Source organism: Hesperophylax consimilis, chromosome 17 (genome assembly GCF_061612785.1).
Source record: "Hesperophylax consimilis isolate HC1 chromosome 17, BYU_Hcon_1.0, whole genome shotgun sequence".
Taxonomy (NCBI): domain Eukaryota; kingdom Metazoa; phylum Arthropoda; class Insecta; order Trichoptera; family Limnephilidae; genus Hesperophylax; species Hesperophylax consimilis.
The window spans coordinates 5,683,449-5,698,867 of record NC_142852.1 but is presented as its reverse complement, the minus strand read 5'-3'; positions in this window follow the sequence as shown (position 1 = coordinate 5,698,867).

Below are 15,419 nucleotides of genomic sequence, written 5' to 3'. Positions count from 1 at the left end.
ACAAGGCGTGGAGAAAACAACAAAATTAGTTTTAGTTTAGCTAAATAGCTATAAAATACATGTTTTTCCATTTCCGGTAACACAAATACTTACTTCTCACTATTGTCTATCTGCTAAAAGTCTTTTGTTAATAAAATTTGAGTATTAAGTGAGTCCCTATTTTAAATATAATTAGAAACATCTGTTCATAAGCGCAGCTTCATGATAAAGTGAAGAAGTGACATTTTTTAGATCTTTGTTTTCAGTACCTCCTCGAATGAATTAATTAAAATACATTTATAGACTATGACTTATTATGTCTTTGTTATTTACACAACCTTACTTGGTGGACACACATGCTTTCGTCTTCTTTAAATCGTTTCTTTATGTTTCTAAGCGCTAATTTTACATAGCATTTAAATTTATCATCCCATATGTTGCATCCGAAACTGTTTCCGAATTACAGTTTCAGATAAACATGAATAATGGACTGTAAATGAATTTGTAAGGAAATAAATTATGTTTGTTGGAATTGGATGATCATACTTGTAGAGATGAAAGAAGAAAAAAATGGAGGCCAATCACTGCCCACGAAGAAGCATACATAATATTAATGTTAGATCAAGCACAACACAATCACATGAGTTCCACCGCGATAGCTCGATGTAATAATTGTGGCCATAACACAACGAATGCATAAGAACTTTAAATAAAGGTAAATATTATACACATCATAAACTTTAACGACTTGCTTCCAATTTTTGTTCTGGTCTTTCCCAAACAAATGCACTCGAAATTTGCAAATTGTTGATGTCATTATTCTTAATTTAAAATCCTCAATCATTAAGGAGATGGTTGGATGTGGGATCTAGGAACTGGATCTGATCTGTGAACTGACATTCCGGTAAGAACTATGCATATTGTCATTTTAATACTCAACACCATGCTTGTGATAGTTGTTGATAAGTTCTGATACAGATTGTTTATATTATGTAGTTCACAGTAAAACAACACAGATATTTTCTAGTCAATTATTTTGCATGCTGAAATACGCAACTAGATGCGCTCAAGTTATTTCATGACATAAGTTGCAATTCTAGTTTCACGTATTAACATAGTTTTATGCAACAAAACTAGAATCTAACTAGACATTATGGCACAACTCACTAATGCAACTAATTGTGTAGTGTAAAAATATGAAGCAACTAGGACAGAGTTTATTTATGCGAACTGGTGTAGTAAAAGCATGTCAGCTGAGCGGACGTATAAAGGCTATTGTTTTAAAATTTAAGCGCTAATTGTCAAAACCAGTAGATTCCTTTACCCTAGTTAGTAGATAGATGATCACTGTGCTCAATTATATTTGTATGTTTGCATAGCGCGGTTTTTATGAAAGATATTCTTAATGGTGATGTGTTAGTTTAGGTATTATCAGCCTTGGAAATTCGGCGCCTGGAGCGGACTGCTCCAATTGCGGCCGCATAGGGCCGGCCCTGCGTCTAAGTGTTTTTTTTTAATACTTAACATCATAAAGAAAATCTTTCAACACCTTCTTTAAAATGTATTTTGTGTTCATATTCTTGTATTTTTGTGCAGGGTCAAATAAATTTATCTATTCTCTAATTAGCTATTAAGTTGTCACAGTATGACAGAAATCCTGGGTTAGTTTCCCATTGCGACCGTAACTTTTTATTTTTCTGTGTCTTGTTCTGTTTCATGTTTTGTTTAGACTTATTATTATTATCTTCTACTTCAATGATAAATCAATGCTTTTAATTTTTTTTATTCGTTTATTTTTCCCAATTTTTACATTAATTACATACAATATTATATAAATCAATAATGTTTACATATTGATTTCTAGAGTTCAGGAAACTTTCTATCCACATTTAAGCATTATCTATAATTCCTATTTTGTTAAGCTTGTACAGTAGCCTGGAGCACGGATGTATGAAAAAAAAATTTGAATTCAGAGTTCTAAGAGGGGTGGATTTGTGCCTTATGTTAAAATAAAAATACGTGGGATTTTTCATTTCATTTAATTAAGATCTTCTGCCTCCGCAGTGACCCCAAAAATTGAAAATTAGGGTAAAAAAGTTAAAAGTTTATAGGGCAATACAATATGATTAATTTAGAGGTAAGTAGGTGTTAAATGATAAACAATATATATTAAGATGTTTATTAAAGCATCGCTCTAAAAAAAAATTGAAACATAATTATACATTTATTATTTAGGTTTAAAATCCTTTTAGTTTAAGATTTAGGTATTTTGTTCCGCGATTCCAGCCTGGCATCACCTAGCCGCGACTTTCTTGTACACTGAGAAATGGAAGCTTCTGTCGTAGTCTTTACAGCTCTTGAAATTTGAAACAAACTTGAAAAATTATACATTTATTATTGAGGTTTAAAATCCTTTTTAGTTTCAAATTTAGGCATTATGTTCCGCGATTCCAGCTTGGCATTTATGGCACCTAGTCGCCACTTTCTTGTGCACTGAAAAATGGAAGCTTCTGTCGTATTCTTTATAGCTCTTTCAACAGCTTGAGTATGGCAGGGAAGCCTTATAAACAATAGTTCACTTTCGCCACCAGATTCCACGATATTCTGAATTTCCTGGTCCGATAAGTTTTTCAAAATCGGTGGTTCGGTGAAGTTTTCCTGCCAATTTATTAAATCAATATATGTAGAAGCATTGAAATCTATCAATGGCACTTGAAACATTCTAGGTGTTGGAGGTTGAGCAGTACTGCGTGCCTTTAGTATGCGGCGGGCTGCCAGCTCTCTAACATGTTTTTTATCATCTGTTATCATCGCAAGTAGAATCCCTTCAGGATGCCCAAAGTAGCCGTTTCTTTGGATAACAGGATCTATAATTTTTTTGGATAACAGGAGTTTCTGGCAGGTATCTGGAGGCCTTAATGATATGGAACAGATGACGCGTGCCATCTTTGCATGATGGTTTATTTTTAATTGAGAACCAAGACGGTGCGTAAACTTTGACCACAAAAGTAGCCAGAGTTTTCAAATTTTCAGATGGTTCTTCAGTAGATACATACAAACGTAGTATTCGGTTAGCACGCGTGATCCAACGGGCATGTGATAGTTTTCCTGGAGATTTATTGCCTAGGTCTTCTGGAAATTCACCTGAAATTACCGCCGAGACAATTTTATGCAAGTACTGTTGGTCTGAACTCAGATCTTTGGCCTTTTCTGGTAGCATTTGACCTTCGATGCGTTAAAATTTTTTTAACAGGCAGCTTTTCACAGGTTTCCAGTGATTTTCCCAGTGGACCAATATAAGATTTAGGTCCCGAAGTACACCCATCGAGATGAAGAAACAGATGTCTCAAAGGCAGTTCGTTCATGTGAAGCAAACAAATTATCCACTGAAGTGGTTTTTGTAGCTTTTTCTCTAGCCGTCTTATAATTCCAGCATACTTTCCAGTATTTACATTAGTACCATCGCAACCAATTGCCATAATTCTATCTTGGGAAACTTCTTTATTTAACAGAAACCCTGTTATCGCGGTTTCTATTCCTTTTGCTGTCCCAACATCAGGTACCACGTATCCCATGTAAATGGATCCCGGCTCTTGAATTAGTGAGATATGTTCCTCCACAACCATAGTCCTGTAGCATTTACCGCCCTTTTAACAATATTCAAAGTTTTGTCTTTTTTCCCGCCAAAGTATAAGGCCAAGAGCTCTGTAATTGTTGCATTTTCCGTTATTTTTTCTCTAGTTTTAGTTCTCTCTCTTCGTAACTTGTGCCGATTAATGACCTCAACATCAGACCCAATGTCGAACAAAACAGATGATGCTATTGCTGCTGCTGCTCTGTCAGATACTCCATACCTATCACATGTCTTCGATAACGTAGGAAAATTAAGCGTCGATTTTTTTTATTTTCTTTTTAATAACGCCTTTGATCATGGAGCTATCAGATTTTTCTGTCTCTGATGATGTCGCTGAAGAAATACTAGCATTTAAATCAGCTAATGTTGAAGTGCTTAAGGATGTGTTACGGCGATTCTCTCGTTCATGGTTCTTTTTTAGAGTTTTTTACATGTTTTTTGTAGCAGTTGCGTCGATTCCGCTGATTACCATTATCCGAGACGTTCTTTGATCGGTCAAAAAACTTTGCTCTCGTTTAGGAACCTTTTTTATCCTTAGGACAGATACATTGAGCGAATTCTTTGAACTTGCATGCTGAAATATCAAAAAGTATCTTACTTCTTTGCTGAAAACTATTTGACTCGTCCGGGGAGAGCCTCTTGATAAATTTGAGTAGATTTTTGCACTTTAGATGATATGCTTTCAACATTTGAATGATCCTTGTTCGCGTCACTGTAGGAATAAATGCCGTTTGCCATATATTTTCAATTCTCGACGTTACTATGTCTGCTATCTCGCCAAAAATTGGTTCTTTTGCAGTTTCTAATTGCAATTTCAGTTGATGTCTCGTCCACTCATAGTATTTCACTACATCTTCATAAGTAGGTAGAACGTTTTCTTTCATCTCACAAACATCACCAAATAGAGGACATTTGAATACACTCCGAGTTCTTTGCATGGTTGCAACGAAAGATTATCGAACGTATTTTTAACGATAAACGAGCGTGCGACTGATCCGAGCCACGAACGATAGAGCACTGACGACGCGCGACTCGAGACGCGACAAGTGCAAGCAAGCTCAGTATCACCTCCCGCGCTTCCTCTCTCCCCTTATTTAAATTATAACACAAATTCGAACTTCTTTTTATTTTGTGTCAAATCTATATTATACCAAGTAAACTTTCTTGATAAAAATAGGTAGGTATGTTTATTCAAAAATATAGTACATAAACATTACTTCAAATTAGAGTGTAAAACCGATTATTTTCATAAATTCGATGCCGTTGCGGAGGCAGTTACCCTAAACCAAATGGTATAATATTTTACATGGCTTAAATTAAACCTAAAAGGCACCAAATTTTGACTCTTACATTACCATCCAGTGAAAAAAAAGATTTCACTCCACCCTAATGCATATATAAATAAATCACTCACGTGAGCACGTGTCTACTGTCTCCAAATATAAGGTTAGGTATACGTCAAATATAGGTTATGTAAGTAACAAAGATAATAATTAGTCATAGATTATGAAGCTTATTTCTATTATTTGATTCCAGTACAGCGTAGGGCACAATCGAAGAATCATCGATGATTAATTAACTCGATCTTTTTGATCATCGTAAAATTTCGATTCATTACGACGTAAAACACGATTCTGTCAAAAATCTTTACACAGTCTGAGACAATCGAAATTCCCTCAAAAGCGTAAATCGATTCCCAATTCGGAGAAACGTACAAAATAACTCGAATTGCTTGAAAAACGTAATATTATTCCCGTAGTACATTGTGTTACTTACTACCTATGATTTTAAATCCAACGGGAACTGAGAATTAGTGATGGGAATGATCGAAATATTTATATAATCGATTTTTTTTAACCGAAACAACAAAAGAATCGAATGATCCATTCGAATGAATCGCTCGGAGTGCGGGAGCAATAGCTACGGACAGTGGCAAAAAATTTTCCGTCGGGGGGGTGTGGGTAGGATTCGAAAATAGAAACTCGAATATCAAGACTATTCCTATCGTAAAAAAAATTGTTTGCATATTCCGGTTGTAATTTATTTTCATTAGTATAGCAATATTTTTGGTAAGCAGGTACTAGCGAAATTTCAATTACTAATTTTCATTCCTGGCAATGATTGATTCCCTTGTTGTCTGCTAGCAACATTGGTATTATTCCTGTTAGCCACGAATTTCAAATATGTATGCATATGCAATTAACATTTTTATAAATAATTAATAAGATTCGAATATCTACATACGTACAATTAAAATAAATTATTATACAAGTTTTTTAAATACAAAGAAAAATATTTTCTGAATTTCTTTACGTTATTTAGGTGGGTAGGACAGGTACTGTAAATAAGTCCGAATTATTTTTGGTTTTTGGGGAATTTCTCTTTTTTCGAAATGCACCTATCTGTCTATAAAATTATTCCAAGCTTACCCTCTTGTCACTGTTGCGTCAATATTAATAAAATCACATTATTTTATGTTATTTCACTTGAAGCTGCTATTACAACGCTGATTTATAATGAGATCTGGAAAAAAAGGTCCGTGGTGTGGGAATTCTTCACCAAATCCTCTGATAAAGTCGTATACTGTAAATTGTGTAAAAAAGACTTGAAATATTTAGGGAATACTACAAATTTAATGGAGCATTTGAAAAGAAAACATCCTTTAGGTCTTCTAAACGCGGCAGACCAAGATGATAACAACAGACCACGTTCATCATCCTCACGTTTGCCTCCTCCTGTTCCCCACACAAGTGCTGGTGCCTCTACGTCTACAAGTGCTGGTGCCTCTACGCCTACAAGTGCTGGTGCCTCTACGTCTACAAGCGATGTTTCTATTCCTACAAATGCAGCTGCTTCTACATCAACCTCATCCATTCCACAAACCTCTACGGCTAAGAGACTTAGGCAAATGCGACTCCACGGTTCCGAGAAAGAATCTGGGTTATCGGATGCAGAGAAGACGTCGATAGACAATGCCCTTATCGAAATGATAGTGGTAGACTACCAACCGCTATCCATAGTCGAAAACAGTGGTTTATTAAAGTATTCGTTCAAAATGAACCCGCTGTATGTACCTCCAAGTCGTAAGTTGCTGACTTCTACCTTACTTGTAAACCGCTATAAAGAATTTCACAATATAACTAAATCGATGATTGAAAAGGTTGACGACTTAGCAATCACAACAGATTTGTGGTCTTCCGATAGTAACAAATCGTATATTACAGTTACCGGACACTGCATCTACAGTAATAAACTATATGCTCCTGTATTAGCTACAAGAGAGGTTAGAGAAGTTCACACCGGCGAAAATATTGCAATAGAAATAACACGCATTTTGAACGAGTGGAACATTCTGGAAAAAGTTATTACCGTGGTGTCGGACAATGCGGCCAACATGAAAAATGCCATTAAAGACCATCTTAATAAATCACATCTAGGCTGTGTCGCCCATACATTAAATTTATGTGTTAAAGATGCACTGGAAGCAGATGCTTCAATAGTACAATTGTTAAAAAAATGCAAAGCATTGGTGTCATTTTTTAAACATAGTGTATTTGCTACTGATAAATTAAGAAAAATGCAGCAGCAAATGGGTCTTCCAGAACTGAAGATAAAACAAGACGTGAGTACGCGGTGGAATTCATCTCTTATTATGATAAGTATACTCAATGAGCTGAAATTGCCACTGTCAGCTGTGCTGTCGTCCCTCCCACGAGCACCTGATTCATTAGACGCCTCTGATTGGAATGTAATTAATGACCTTATACCAAATTTAAAACCAATAGAAGGCGTCACCGAAGTATTATCTGGTGAGAAATACCCCACAATTTCAATGATTATTCCACTGTACGTTGGTCTCCATCTTTCTGTATCAAGAATGACCACCACAACCTTGATTGGCTCCTCTCTGCAGATGACACTCGGTGATTCTTTAGAGAGACGTTTGGGACCAATTGAAAACAATGAATTCGTTATCAAAGCTACGTTTTTGGACCCGCGATTCAAGAAAATAGGATTTAGATCCAAACATCATGCGTTGGCTGCTCAGAAGTTGGTGGAAGGTGAGCTTCAAGTACTCATCAGATCCGGATCATCAATCGAAGCTGACATTGAGTGCGAACCAACTTCACATTAATTGATTCTGTTAACAAAGCATCCGCTTGGTCAAACTACGATACTCAAAGGGCAAGCAAAATCAATGTATTTGACCCCAGTACCTCCGGCCAAACCATTATCAGAGAGTATTTAAAAATGAAATACCCCCGCGCAACGAAAACCCGATGATATTTTGGGAAAAGGAAGAAAGATCCTTTCCAGAACTTCACCAATTACAAAAAAAGTATCTATGTATTCCTGCAACCTCAGTTCCTTCGGAACGAGTATTTTCAAAGGCCGGACGACTCACAAATCAACGGAGAAATCGTTTGTGCCCCAAAAATTTAGACAACATGATTTTCCTGAACAGCAACATAAATTTGTGTAACTAATACTATTCATCTGAAGCAATACTTGCTGCAATAATAATATATAAAATATATTATTATTGGTACATCAGTTTTCAAAAATATTTAACTTTTTTCCTAAATTTTTGTAATGTTCTTTTGAAATTATTGTTTTATTTGTTATAAAACGTTAGGTATGCTCATGTTATGTTATTAAAATGTCATATTAACACACAAAATTAAAATTAGGTACATAATATTGTACTTGTATTGTTATTTATCTTCTCTAATATGATCTATTTCAGTGTTATGTTTTGTCAATTACTAAAATGCTTTTATTGTATTGGAGTCTGTTCTTATTATGAAAAAACTGTTCCACTGTTATTTTTTTATTTTTTTTCAACCTGTGTACCTATGTAGAGCACATCAAGCTTGTTTAATGTTATATCTTATTATTGTGTGTTTGTTAAGTTTTATCTTTCAAACCAATATCTTATTATTGTGTGTTTATTAAGTTTTATCTTTCAAACCAGTACAGTCTGCAACCTGGCAGGCAACGGACGCGTCTAACTGTACGTTAGTCGCACTAACACGTTGAGACCCAAATACAAAACAGGATAAATAAAACGTTGCGATGGAGGAAGAAGTTGATCCGCATGACTACATATCCAAAGCTAAGAAAGAAATTGCTGAAATGACCGCATTATTCGATGAATCAAGAATCACAAAAGAAACAAAAATAGAAATCTCGAAAAAAATGAGCTCTATTATGGAAAATATTTCGCATATGGCGATAGACCTAGCAAAACTGAAAGAAAAAAATACAATGCTGAAGGAAATGCTAAAAACTAAAAATGAAAGAGTAACGTACGCGTCAGCAGTAAAAACCAACTATCACCAAGAAGAGATTGAAGAAAAAAACTTTCCAATTATAATAACTTCATTAAATACGAACCAAAATCAAGACCAACTTAAGGAAACAATACAAAATAAAATTAAAATATCTGCTCTGGGCATCGGAGTAAACAGCATGAAAAAAATAACTAACAACAGATTAATTATAACTTGCCCTAAAAAAGAAGATGCAACCAAACTGAAAAATGAAATAAACAAAATGTCAAAAAAGACATTACGGCAGAAGAAATACAAAGAAAAAAACCGTGTGTAATATTCAAAGGAATACAAACAAATTACACAAAAGAAGAATTTTTAACAGACTTAAGACTCCAAAATGATGACATTAAAACAATGACAGATCAAAATCCTGATATATTTCAGGTGAAAGCTATCACCGACAGCAAAATAAATAAGTCCCACAATATAATTGTCGAAAAAAATGGAAACATGAGAGATTACCTTATAAGAAAAAAACGTGTCAACTTAGGATTCTTGAGGATATATGTTGAAGACTGCTACCCTTTAACGCAATGCTACCACTGTCTAAGATTTGGCCATACTGCACATAAATGCCTAGATAAAATAAAGGATCCAAGATGTATGCACTGCGCCGGAGACCACCAATACCGGGAATGCAAATCTCTGGACTGCCCCCCCAAATGTGCCAACTGCTGGGATTCTAATCAAAAGAAACATCCCTACGGATCACCTACCAAATAGTATAGCATGTAAGTTTAGAAATTATATGTTAAAAGTTGCCAAACAAAAAATTGATTACAATGCAGAATAAATTAACTATTTTAAATAAAATCAATAATTTAAATATTCAGCCTCACGGCATAGTGTTAAACAAGCCATTTACAAATCACGAGTCACTGCCGATTGCTTATCAGCGGCGGCACTCTTATTTTAAATATATTCAGACGACAATAAACAAAAATAATAATAGAGGTGTTGCAGTACTCATTCTGACGAAATTCATTATTGTTAATATTTTAGATTACCCAATAATTCTTACAAACTGCATTCAAATTGAAATAAATATAAAAATGACATATGTAAACCTACCTTTCAATCATTACTCAAATAAATACTTAGGTATAGTAACCAGAGAGGTTGTAAGAAATTATCATATTAATAGCACAGAATTTGAACTAATTATTTTCTAAAATATTGCTGTAATTATCTAGAAGAAGATAATGAAGTAGATTTTTTAAGAACTAACGATCTACAACAGTGGATAAATATTAAAAAAAGTGATGTAGGGGAATTAATTTATATTCATGTAAATATCAGATCATTATGTAAGAATTGGGATGTTTTACATGTTTATTTAAGAAATTGTTGGGAGCGTATAGATATTTTAATGATTAGCGAAACAAATATACAAACTGACCAAATTAATATGTATGAGATTCCGGGCTATTCAAATTACAACTATTGTCGTAATAATAAATCAGGTGGGGGCATATCGCTATATATATACGTTAGGTACAGTAACGGGCTTAAACAAGTGGACTCGCTATCAGCGTGTGTAATGTGTATGCGAGATTTCCATAGCAGATCACTATATGACAGCCGTTAATATTTTTTTTTTTTTTTTTTTTTTTCTTTATTCATGAAATATTAATGTGTACAGTTTTTACATGCTTTTCGACTACCACACTAGACACACGCCCGTATTATGGTAGTCGAAATTTATATACATAGGTTTATATAATTATATAAATGTAATATTTGATAACTTGTTAATCTAAGTATTTTTTTTTTACATGCAATGTATGTGTATAATAGGTGACACTTTTACTGGTTCCCAGTTCAGTAGATTGCTCAAGTGTACATCAACCGTATTTTAAACTGTTGATATTAATGAGATAAAATGAACACAATCAGCAAATAAATAGGTTACTTTACTTGTTAAAATAATGAAAATAAAGTAGAAATTATGAAAATGAACTTATTGAAATAATGAAAATAAAGATTAATTAATTAATTATTAAACTTTTTTCTTTACAGAATTGAATGAAAAAACAAAAATGACTAATAAAGAAAATAAAATGAGCTTAATTTAATTTAATGATGGCAGGCATTCCTTGAAAAAGTTCCTTCCCTTTATAAATAACCAATTTTGAACACTTATGACATACAAATTGTGAGTTTTTGATTTTCTGATATCAATACTCAGCGAGTTGAATATTTTGGGAGCAATATAAGAAAACTGCCGCTGGGCGAAAGCTGTTTTCGTTTGGGGAATTTTACAATTTAGGTGTGACGAGTAACGGGTGTTAATTTTTTGTTGTGTTTTATTCACCAAGTCATTTTTCCGTATGTATATGAGAATGGTCTTAACATATAATTGTCGAATATCTAATATTCTGAGTTTTCTAAAAAGTGGTTCTGATGGGTTTGTTGGCTTACATTTGAATATTATCCTTAGTAACAGTTTTTGAATTAAAACCATGGGATGAAGAATCGTTTTTGCACAACCTCCCCATCCCACTATACCATATGTAGTAATTGATTGAAAAAGTGCAAAGTATACACATCTTAGTGTTTGTAGGTTAAGGATAGATCTGAGAGAGTAGAAAAAGTAGCATAATTTGCGAAGCCTTTCTGTTGTAGAATTTATATGGGCCTCCCATCGCAGTTGATTGTCTATAATGACCCCCAAGTACTTAATTTCGTTTGATATTATAAGGTTATCGCATGAACAATTTTTGTGAGGTGATGTAGCCATGTTGAATTTCTGTGAACATGAATGTATGGTAAGTTTATGATAGTTTTGAGGGAGATTAGGTTTGCGTATGGAAAAAAGTAAGTATTTAGTTTTCTCAATATTTAGAGTGAGGAGGTTGGAATCTAACCAGTGTTTTATTTCATTTATACCATGATTTGCTTTTTCAAATGTTGAATTCAAATTTTCATCTGCAAATATTATAACCGTATCATCGGCAAAAGATATTATAGTGCCACCAGTATCCAAATTGCATAACGAGTTAATGTATATTAGAAACAGAAGTGGGCCCAACACACTGCCTTGGGGCACGCCATATGTGATTGGCAAACTTGTACTTCTATACTCTTTAGCGGAGTTAATAATAGTTGACTGGGACCTATTTGTTAGATAGCTCTCAAACCATTTAAGAGGAACACCTTTTATTCCTATCTGTGAGAGTTTTTTCAAAAGTATGTGGTGAGATACAGTGTCAAAGGCTTTAGCCAGATCCAAGAATACAGCGAGGGGCTTGCGACTTTTATCGAGGTTATCAGAAATTAATTTAGTAAAAGCTGCAATTGCATCTGATGCACTAAGACCTTTGCGGAAGCCGTATTGGTTTTTTGACAGGATTTTATTTTCTTCGAGAAACTTGTAGAGCCTTTGTTTTACTGTTTTTTCGATTATTTTAGAGATTGGACTCAGTAGAGATATTGGTCTATAGTTATTGACGATTGATCTGTCCCCTGATTTAAAGATAGGAATAATTGTTGAATGTTTTAGAGTGTTTGGGAAAAGGCCAGTTCGAAAACTTAGATTTGTGATGTATACAAGGGGCTTAGCAATGATTGGTTTAAGGTGTTTAATTAGTTTAGTGGATATATTGTCAACTCCCGTGGAGTGTGTATTTTTGAGTGAATTGATGATTTCAGTGATTTCTTGTTCTGTTGTTAGTGTGAGATTGAAAGGGTCATAGCTCAGATTATCGAGAAAGATAGTATTTGCAAGATTATTTTCAGACTTGCTATTTCTTTTTAAAATATTATTTGCTAGATCCGATCCGATTGTAGAGAAGAATTGGTTGAAGTGATTTGCGATTGTTTCTGAATTTTCGGTTGCATTTAGTGTTTTATTTGTGATGGTTATTTTATTTATGGGTGTGGTAATTTTGTCGGTGTAGCATATTTCTTTGACAATGTTCCAGATTTTTTTATTATCATTCGCAGCTTCCTCTATCTGTTTCCTATAATAATCTTCTCTGGCCGTACAGGTTATTTTTTTACAGGCATTTCTGTATCTTTTATAAAATAAGAGAGATTCGTAATCAGTGGGGTTATTTTTACAATATTTATGAAGTTTATCACGTTTGCGGATACAGTGTAAAATACCAGTAGTTATCCAAGGTTTTAGTTTAATTGTACGACTACTTTGATTGTTGTGTGTGTGGGATGTGGCATTTTTCAGATGCTTATGTAGGATGTTGATGAGAGATTCACACGCTAAGTTTGGATCGCTAATTTTGTAGAAATTTGACCAGTTTTCATTGGAAACCAGTTTGAAGAGAGTGTCATAAGAAATTTTCTTTAGTTGTATAGTGGATGCTGGTAATTTTTGAATTTTATGAGAAATGGAGGTGATAGTAGCGTAGTGATCTGTCACAGTGCACTGATATATGAGAGATTTGATATTTAGCTTACATTTGACAAAGACGTGGTCTATGCAACTGGCGGATAACTCTGAGACACGAGTAGGGGCTGTAATAGCTGGGATAAATCCTTGAAGAGTTAATAAATTTATGTAGTCGTTTGCTTGGGGATGCATTGTATTTATAATATTAATATTTAGGTCACCAATAATTAGAACATTTTCATGATCTCTAATACATGCCAGAAACTGATTAAGCGAGTTTAAAAATGGTGTTATATTGGAAGTACTCGGTGATCGGTATATAGTTAGAACAGTAACGCTATTTTCTATTTCAAGTTTAAGACAATTTGAGTGAGTTATTGTGATTTCCTTTATAGAGTATTGTATATGATTTTTTATGTATATAATAACGCCATCATTTTGTAATTGGTTATTCTGAGTACTGTATTGATTATAGTTTTTTTATGTTTTTAGGAATATAGTTATCTCTGATCCAGCATTCGCTCAGAATAATCAAGTCAAAGTCTGAGTCAAGTTCTGTAAGTAGTATCATTAGTTCATTGAAATTTTTGTTCATGCTTCTGATATTCATGGAAAATATTTTTAGGTTGGATTTATTTAGGGTTTTTTGAACTTCTACAGAACTACTTGTTTCGATACAAGGAATCTGCGACAAATTGTCTAAAATATTATTTATATTATCTTCCATTTTTTAAATTGGTGTAGGGTGTTGGTAGCTAAACTTTGGATGAAGACTAGAAGCTGAACAAAACTTGGCGAGCAATTTAGAAAACAAGTTGTATGTAGAGTTTTTACTGTTGGCAATGTTAGAAAATAATGTTGATGTTTCAAAGCAATAGAAATAGGAATAGTATCTTTTACCGGATTCTTGATTCTGACACTAGTACAATATATGTGATACCTCAAAACAAGTACAATAAAAAAAAAATAATACGATACAATAAAAGTTTTACACATGATAATTTTAGAACTATAATTGTGATGAATTTGGTGAGAGTAGTGCCAGTGTCTCCGCATTAGAAACACGAATTGCAGGTGTTCCGATATCTCTACGTACGTAGATCTGCCCTGATTTGATCCACGAATACTTAAAAAAAATTTCCTTTGTAGCTTTGCGGGCCAGGTACCACAAGTGGTTAGCACGAAATGTCAGGTGTTCCGCAACGTAGACTGGTGAGCTTGGTCCGGCAATCCCTAAGTTCAGAGTGTTGAGCTTCTCCTCGGGACTGGATGCTTGTTTGTGGAAGGCTTTTATATCCGATAGTAATTGTTCTCGATCGCGATTCGAGGTCAGTTTAAAAACAATAGGTCCATTTTTGTGTTTTTGTGTCCTGTAGGACGCTTCAATGTTTGAAGTATTTACTTTTGATTGAATGGTTTGGCATATATTGTGGAATATATTTTTCAAACTTTCTCCCTTTATTTCGGGTATTCCCCTCACCTCTATATTTTTGGCTCTTGCCGACCTTTCGACATTTTCAAGCTGGCCTTCTAGTAGGTCAATTCGGGATTCTAAAGAGGAATTTTGTTTTGTTAACACCATATTTTTATCTTCTAACTCCCGCACGCGGAGGAGAATATCTTCATACTGTTTGCTCATGAAGGTTATTGTATCCAGTATTTTATTATTTTGTAAGATGATTGCATTTTGACTTTTCAGGATTTCGCTGTTCTCCGATCCAATGGGTTTATCACAACTGATATCGTAAACCGGTGACTGCGCCTGGGAAGAAGTGCCAACCGCTACGGTTGCGCACTTCTTGCATTTAATTTGAGTGCGCCGTTCCATTGTCAGTCGTCGATAAGCGGTTTCTGTGATTCCACCGCAGAGAAGATGGTATGCTCCTTTACATACTAGGCATACAAATGTAGTTCCCGTCGATTCGGGACATGCTAAGCAGTTAGGCATAGTTAGAAGATTTTTAATATTTTTAATTTATTCAATTTTCGATGGATTCTCTGGGCCTTGAACGCGCCCCGCAACTTAACAGTCGTGCGTTAGAGATTAAATAAAATAAAAATAAAATATAAAAATTTTAGTTGGTTTGGTTGGGGCTCGAACGTACGCCGTTGATATAACTTT